Source organism: Amblyomma americanum, chromosome 2, assembly GCF_052857255.1.
Source record: "Amblyomma americanum isolate KBUSLIRL-KWMA chromosome 2, ASM5285725v1, whole genome shotgun sequence".
Taxonomy (NCBI): domain Eukaryota; kingdom Metazoa; phylum Arthropoda; class Arachnida; order Ixodida; family Ixodidae; genus Amblyomma; species Amblyomma americanum.
Genome location: NC_135498.1, coordinates 119,880,322 through 119,887,484, shown reverse-complemented (window position 1 = coordinate 119,887,484; position 7,163 = coordinate 119,880,322).

Genomic DNA, 7,163 nt, shown 5'->3' with positions numbered 1-7,163 from the left:
AGCCTCACCAAACAAAAGCCCCTTCTCGCGCAGGAGGTGATCGGACCTGTTCGAAAAAAGGTACGGGTACTGGGGGGGCAGCCTAGATGACACTACGGCCTCCGTCTCAAGTGCTCCGAAAGGTCCTTCAATAAGCACTTTTGCTACGGGCAGACACACGCTATGAGCTTCCACTGCTTGCTTGATCCATGCGCACTCGCCCGTGAACATATCGGGTTCTACGTAAGAGGGGTGAACTACATCCATTGTAGCTGCGGAATCACGAAGCACTCGGCACTCTTTCCCGTTCACGAGGAAGTCTCGCATGTAAGGCTCGAGAAGCTTCATGTTCTCGTCAGTGCTACACAATGACAAACACACGACTTCTCTTTTTGTTTCTGGACACTGCGCCGAAAAGTGACCCGGCTTCTGGCACGTATAACACACGCGCGCTTGCCTCGCCTCGAACCGCTTTCTGCGTTCGGCTTCGGTTCCCGCCGTCTCCTTACGTTCGGTCGGACTGCTTTCACTCGCATCCGCACTACGCGTGTCCCCCCTTGCTCTCATGGGTGTGAACTTCGGCCTCTCAGACTTGGAGCCAAATTCACCCTTTTGACCGTCCTTAGCTCCGCGAGCCCGACGCGTCACAAACTCCTCGGCTAGCTCGGCGGCTTTAGCCACTGTACTAACGTCTGGCCTATCCAAGACCCAGTACCGCACGTTCTCAGGTAACCGACTATAAAACTGTTCCAGCCCGAAACACTGCAGAATTTTCTCGTGGTCACCAAACGCTTTCTCTTCTTTGAGCCACTCCTGCATGTTTGACATAAGCCTGTAGGCAAACTCTGTATATGACTCATTTCTGCCTTTTTCATTTTCCCGAAACTTCCGACGGAACGCCTCCGCTGACAGCCTGTACTTTTTTAGCAGACTCGATTTCACTTGGTCGAAATCCTCTGCCTCCTCTCTCTTCAAGCGAGCGACTACGTCGGCCGCCTCGCCGGGTAACAAAGTGAGCAAGCGCTGTGGCCACGTTTCCCGAGAGAACCCCTGCTTCTCGCACGTTCGCTCAAAGTTAACCAGGAACAAACCAATGTCCTCTCCAAGCTTAAACGGCCGCATCAGGTCAGTCATTTTGAACGATACCCGCTCTCCTGCACCGTGTGCCTGACTTCCATTACGAGCGCGTTCCATCTCTACCTCGAGACGCTTCATTTCCAAAGCGTGTTGACGGTCGCGCTCTTCTTTCTCTTTATCTTTTTGCTCTTTACGTTCGCGCTCCTCTTTCTCTTTTTGTTCTTTACGTTCGCGCTCGTTTTTCTCTTTTTCTTTTTGTTCCCTCTCCTCAATCGTCTCAAGGCATTCCGACAGCTCGTCATCCTCAGCCTCCAACTCAAGAATAGCCCTTAGCAGTTCTGGTTTTCTGAGTTTGTCTGAGACATCCAGACCCAACTCTCTTGCAAGCTCCAGCAATTTCGGTTTGCGCAACGACTTCAAATCCATGGCTGCTCCGAATGCTGTTTTCTCTACTGCCTACTATTGTCTTGCCGCAAACTAACCCGGCAGCAACGACAACACAATTACCAGCTCTGTTTCTGACACTAACAAAAGCCTGGCAAAACTCAGAAGAAGAAAGTCCCGCACTCACCAAACCTCGCAGCCACGAATTCAGCGCAGTCGTTCCGCTGCAGGCAACCAGTCATCACACAGGGCTCGTTGCACTGCTCCCGGATGGTCGTTGTGCTGCTCAGCATACAGTTGACCGCATATCTTCGCTGCTGGCCTCCGTTGTCGGGATCCCACCGCTGGCAACCAGTTGTTGCATTTGGGTTGCAAGCCCCAAGGGTAGCGTTGGCCTGGCGGCCTGGGGCAAAGCTGGAAACATCCGAAGGTCCCGGCGAAAGATGAGTCGACTGGCAACAGAACAACTTGTTTATTCTGGCATCGCATAAGAGCAGCCGGTCAGGGCGACCACGTTACTCGAAGGAAGAAATCGAAGTCTCTCTCGGCGTCCGGGGCAGCGGCGTTTTATACCATCGGAGTCGAGGGCAAGAGGGAACGGCTTGGGAAGAGTCATCCGATACGGCGTCGCTTCGACATGTCCAGACGTGACGGGCGCGTCCGCCAGGCCGGCGCCGGTCAGACCTCCTCGCCTCCCAGTTGGGGAGCTCCTCTCCCCGGCTGCCGCGCTTTGACAAGCGTGGGCAAAACATGCACACACACACACACGCACGCACGACGACACGTGGCACTGAAACCTGCCTGGACGCGCTTGGCGGGAGGCGTTGCGGCCGCGATGAACGAAGCCGCGGCGTCCGTTGCATCCGCGCCGGCTATACCGCGCGTTGTAGGCGAGACGTAACACTGCCCAACACCTCCTGTGTGTATGCCCTGCCCTTGTCTCCGCAAGGACTATCATGGAGGCTGGCTACCGCTCCCTGGGCCTCCCCTGCACATCAGCGGACCACCTTCTTTTCCCCGGCTGTCATAATCCTGCCAAAGCCCTCCGGCACCTCCTCAACTTCCTGGAGGCCTCCGGCCTCTCTGGCCGCCTATAGGCCACAGGGGACTGCGTATGTCATTCGACATTATGATTGCGGCTGCGCGCCTACCCTTTCCTTTCAATCTTTTTTCCCCTCCCCTCCTCATTCTACGACACGCCGGCAGTGGGCGTGGAGGCTAGTCCTCCAGTAGACAAGCCCGTGTCTCCCTCCTTTTCATCCTTCCCAACAATCACTGAACAAGAAGAAGAAGAAGTCAGTTGAGCAGCGAGATGTCGGCCAGGGAGAGGGTGGCTCGCCAGACCGCAAAGCGCAAGTCACAAAGAGCCACGGAAACGGGAGAAGAACAAGACGTACGGCTTGCCAAGCGACGTATGCTTCGCATCCTAGGCTTAACCATAAGCTAAGCCAGGCCATTTTCATTTCTTCGCTCTTTTTCAGCCAACTCCCGTGGTAGCAGTTATGTATCGGCAGTATCACTCTCTTCTCCTTCCAAGTTGAATATGCACGCCTATTCTCTGGGAATCAATGAATCAATTTGTTTCCTTAAAGACCCCTTTTTAGGTGCATTACATAAGCGGTGGGTAAAACGTTTTATGCGATAGCAAGTAATCATGCGTTATGATGACAAATAGCTGTAGGCTCTACGGGCGAAGTTCGCGGGACAGGTTATCGCTGCAATGTCAGGGGGAAGCCCATTTCAGTCCGCGGCGGTGTGAGAAAAAAATGAAGCTGCGAAGGTGACAGTGCGTGCACGTGGACGGGTGATCTGTAGTTGATGCAGAGTGCGGTGAGATATGCGTGCCGGAGGGACCACGTAGGGCGCAGTTCGTAGATGGCTGTAAAGAAACTTGTGGAATAATAAAAGACTGGCGTTGCGGCGGTGCAGATCGAGTGGCTGAATGCCTGAAAGCGATTTCAGATATGTAACACTCATGCTGTAATGGTATGAAGAACGAATAAATCTAATGGTGCGGTTTTGCAAAAGTTCTAATGCGTTGGTCAAATAAGCTTGATGTGGGTTTCAAATGGGTGAAGCATATTCTAATTTTGATTGCACAAGTGATTCGTAAGCTAATAACTTAACATCCACGGGCGCATCACGAAGATGACGTGTTAGAAAACCAACGGACCTGTTAGCTGAAGAAATGATGTTAATTATATGCTTTTTCCAGGAGAGGTCAGCGCACAAAGTCACGCCTAAATATTAGTATGATTCTACTGGCAGCACAGGAACGGAGTCGATATAATAGAAGGACACGAGCGGGTTACGGCAACGATGAAAAGAGAGTACGTGCATTTCTGAGGGTTATGTTCCATTAGCCAGATTTTACACCAATCCTGAATATTGTTAACGTTTTTTTTGAGGGATAATTGATCAGAGGTGTTATTAACTGTTTGATAAAGAACACAATCGTCAGCAAACATGAGAATTTGACAGGAAACATGCGAGGGCAAATCATTTAAGTATATCAAAAACAGAAGGGGACCTAGGGCGGAACCTTAAGGAACGCCAGATGTTACAGGAAGGAATCTGGAAGTGTGTTCATTTACAAAGGCGGACTGAGTGCGGTTAGTTGGGAATTCTTTAATCCATTCAACAACATTAGGATCGATGTTAAGGTGAGATAACTTGTGTAACAGGCCTTTGTGAACAACTTTGTCGAAAGCTTTTTTAAAATCAAGAAATATAGCGTCAGTTTGTAGGTTAAGATCTAGGTTGGCATGCAAGTCATGGATAAAGAGGGCTAGTTGAGTATCGCAAGAAAAGCCTTTCCGGAACCCGTGCTGCGCAGGATGAAAAAAATTGTTCGCATCCAAGTAGGCAATTTAATGGGAGAATATGACGTTTTCCATGAGCTTGCAAGGTACACTTGTAAAATAAATGGGGCGATATTTTATGGAGAATTTGTATTACCGGATTTGAAGACTGGAATGACCTTCCTATTTTTCCAATTTTGAGGAAGTTGGCCAGAAGAGAGTGACTGCTGAAATAACAAGCATAAATATCTGGCACTGGTGGGTTTATCATCCTCACGAAATTTGGCGCTGATATTATCTAAACCGACAGAAGATGAAAGTTTCTTTTTATCGATTAGTGACAGGATTCCAGAAGTGTTAAATTCAACAGGAGACATGGAATCATCAAGAAAAGTGTTTGGCATTAGAAATGGCACATCAGATTCATTAGTGAACACTGATAGAAATGACTAAGTACAGCACCCGCTTCATTTGTGATACTGACATCGCGTTTGTGTTTTGGGTTGATAATGTCCCAGAATTTCCGAGGATTAGTGTGTAGAATTTTAGGCAAGTCTTTGTTAAAAAAGGAACGTGTAGCGTTCAGGGCAGATGAATTATATGCCTTTTCAGCAGCGTGATACTTATCCCAGGCCGTCTGGTTAGTTTGTGTTTTGGCTGCGCGAAAAAGATGCTTCTTTCGATTCTCCAGACGTTTAAGTGTTTTAGTGAACCATGGCTTCTGAGAATTCTCTCGGAAGGTGAACCTAGGATTGAACTGATCAGTTAGTTCAATAGTTTTTTTCTTAAATTTCGGCCAATTTTCTTCGATAGACCGACTATGGAAATAAGTGTGTAAAGATTCAAAGAAGGCATCCAGTTCACGATTGATATCTGTATAGTCACCCTTGTCGTACAAACGGATAGTCTTTTTGAAGGTATGGCTCCGAAGCGGAGCTAATGCTATATTGGTATGAACTACTTCGTGATGGCTTATTTTAGGAAGAATCGTAACCGAGTGAACACTTTCGGGATGGCTGACGAGTAGAAAGTCGAAAACGTTAGCGCTAGTTTGTGTTATTCTTGTTGCAGCCGGGATAACTTGTGTAAGGCTAATGTACAGGCAGACTTGTATGAAATTCTTGGCTTAAACCGTGCCTGATGCTGTAATAGTGTTAGTGTTCCAGTCAAAATCCAAAAAATTAAAATCACCAAAGAAAAGTATATCTGACTTTTGATATTTAGCAGTAATTTCACACAGCACGTTATTAAGCTTCTCTGAGAAGTTCGGGGTACTGTGCGGGGGCCTGTAACAAACACCAAGAAGTACAGACTGAGGATGACAACGGCAGAAAAGCCACATTATTTCGAGATCAGAAGAAATGGAAACGATTGAAACTGGTAAATTATTAGAAAACCCAATGAGCAATCCTCCACCATGACACCCCTGACGATCCTTACGGAAAAGCTTACAGTGCGATAAGTCTGCCAGGATTTCACTGTCATTTATTTCGTGAGTTAGCAAGCTTTCGGTTATTACGAGGATGTTGCTATTGGATGAGCGAAGAAGACTGGTGATTTCTTCCCCCTTTGGAATAAAACTGCGGATGTTCGTGAAAACTACGGAAAAAGAAAGTGTGGACGGAGGTGATAGTCGAGACGCGGGCCAGGAGTGATGCTGTGGGGCGCTTTTCCTAGGTGGGTGCTATATAACATTTCTTTGATGGTTTCCGAGCAGTCGTCATAAACGTATCGTGCGCGGCCGATAAACAAGGTTTTGTAACACAGCATATAAGCCGTAGATTTTCTTTTTGCAAAGGTGATAAGTTGCTTTTGAGCCTTCCTAACGGCAGGCGAGAAGTCATCACCGGCGCTGTATCCAGTTCTTTGAATTATTTTCCACTGAACAGAGTATTCAGCTTCGTTTTGTGGGTGTGAAATTTGACGATAGTTGGTCTTATTTTGCCAGGTGTGTGACGGCCGAGGCGATGCGCGCGCTCAATATCGATTAGATCAACTGTTATATGCAGAGTACCGGAACAAAGACTGATTACAGCTACCTCAGATTGTGCGTAAGTTTCTACAGGATTAGTGTCAGGACTGCATAAAATTTTACATTGTTCCGACGTGACCGGTGCTCAGCGTCATCAACACGAGCTTCAAGGTTCTTTATCTGAGCGCACATTTGCGTTGTCGCTGTCTCCATCGAGTCAAGTCGCGACTGAATCTCAATGATAACTTGGTGTTGTGCCTCAAGGACACACATGCGTGCTAATACGTCAGCGATTGTCGCGTCGGTAGCCGTAAGTTGATTTTTCATTCCTTGTATCTCGGAGAGAAGTGTAGATTGCCCGGTAGACAGTTTCTTTAGCTCAGCAAGCACGGTTTCAAAATCAGGTCCCGGGTTAGATTCAATATCCCCAGCCAAAACTAACAATGATCGAACAACATGAGCACATTCAATACTAATACAGATACATCTCTGTGGGCTCGGTAGCTGTAGCAAGAGATAATAGCTAGTTTTCATAGCAAATCGGCTGTAGAAATTACCAACCGGCATGATGAAGGCGAAAAAGGTTAGACTGTGCGGTTGCACAGCCGCCGAGCCCACAGAGCGGCGCGGATGGACGCTGCTTCTTTATAGCTTCCACTGGTGATGTCGCTCGCAGTTTCGCTTGCCAGAGATACGAGAGTGTCCAGTGTTGCCCGAGGGGCGTTCCGGAAAATGGCGAAATCATGACTGTAGGATTGCAGCAGGGGCTGTTGCTGTTTCCGGCATCAGCATGCTTGGGAAGCACTGCGGTTTCAGGGCGCGCAGACAGCAGGGCGGAAATGGCCACGCCAGCGATGACGAGAAGAATCTGCATGATGGAGGCGAAAGGGTTAGACTGGGCGGTTGCACAGCCGCCTAGCCCACGGTTATATAGTCAAGCGGTTATACAG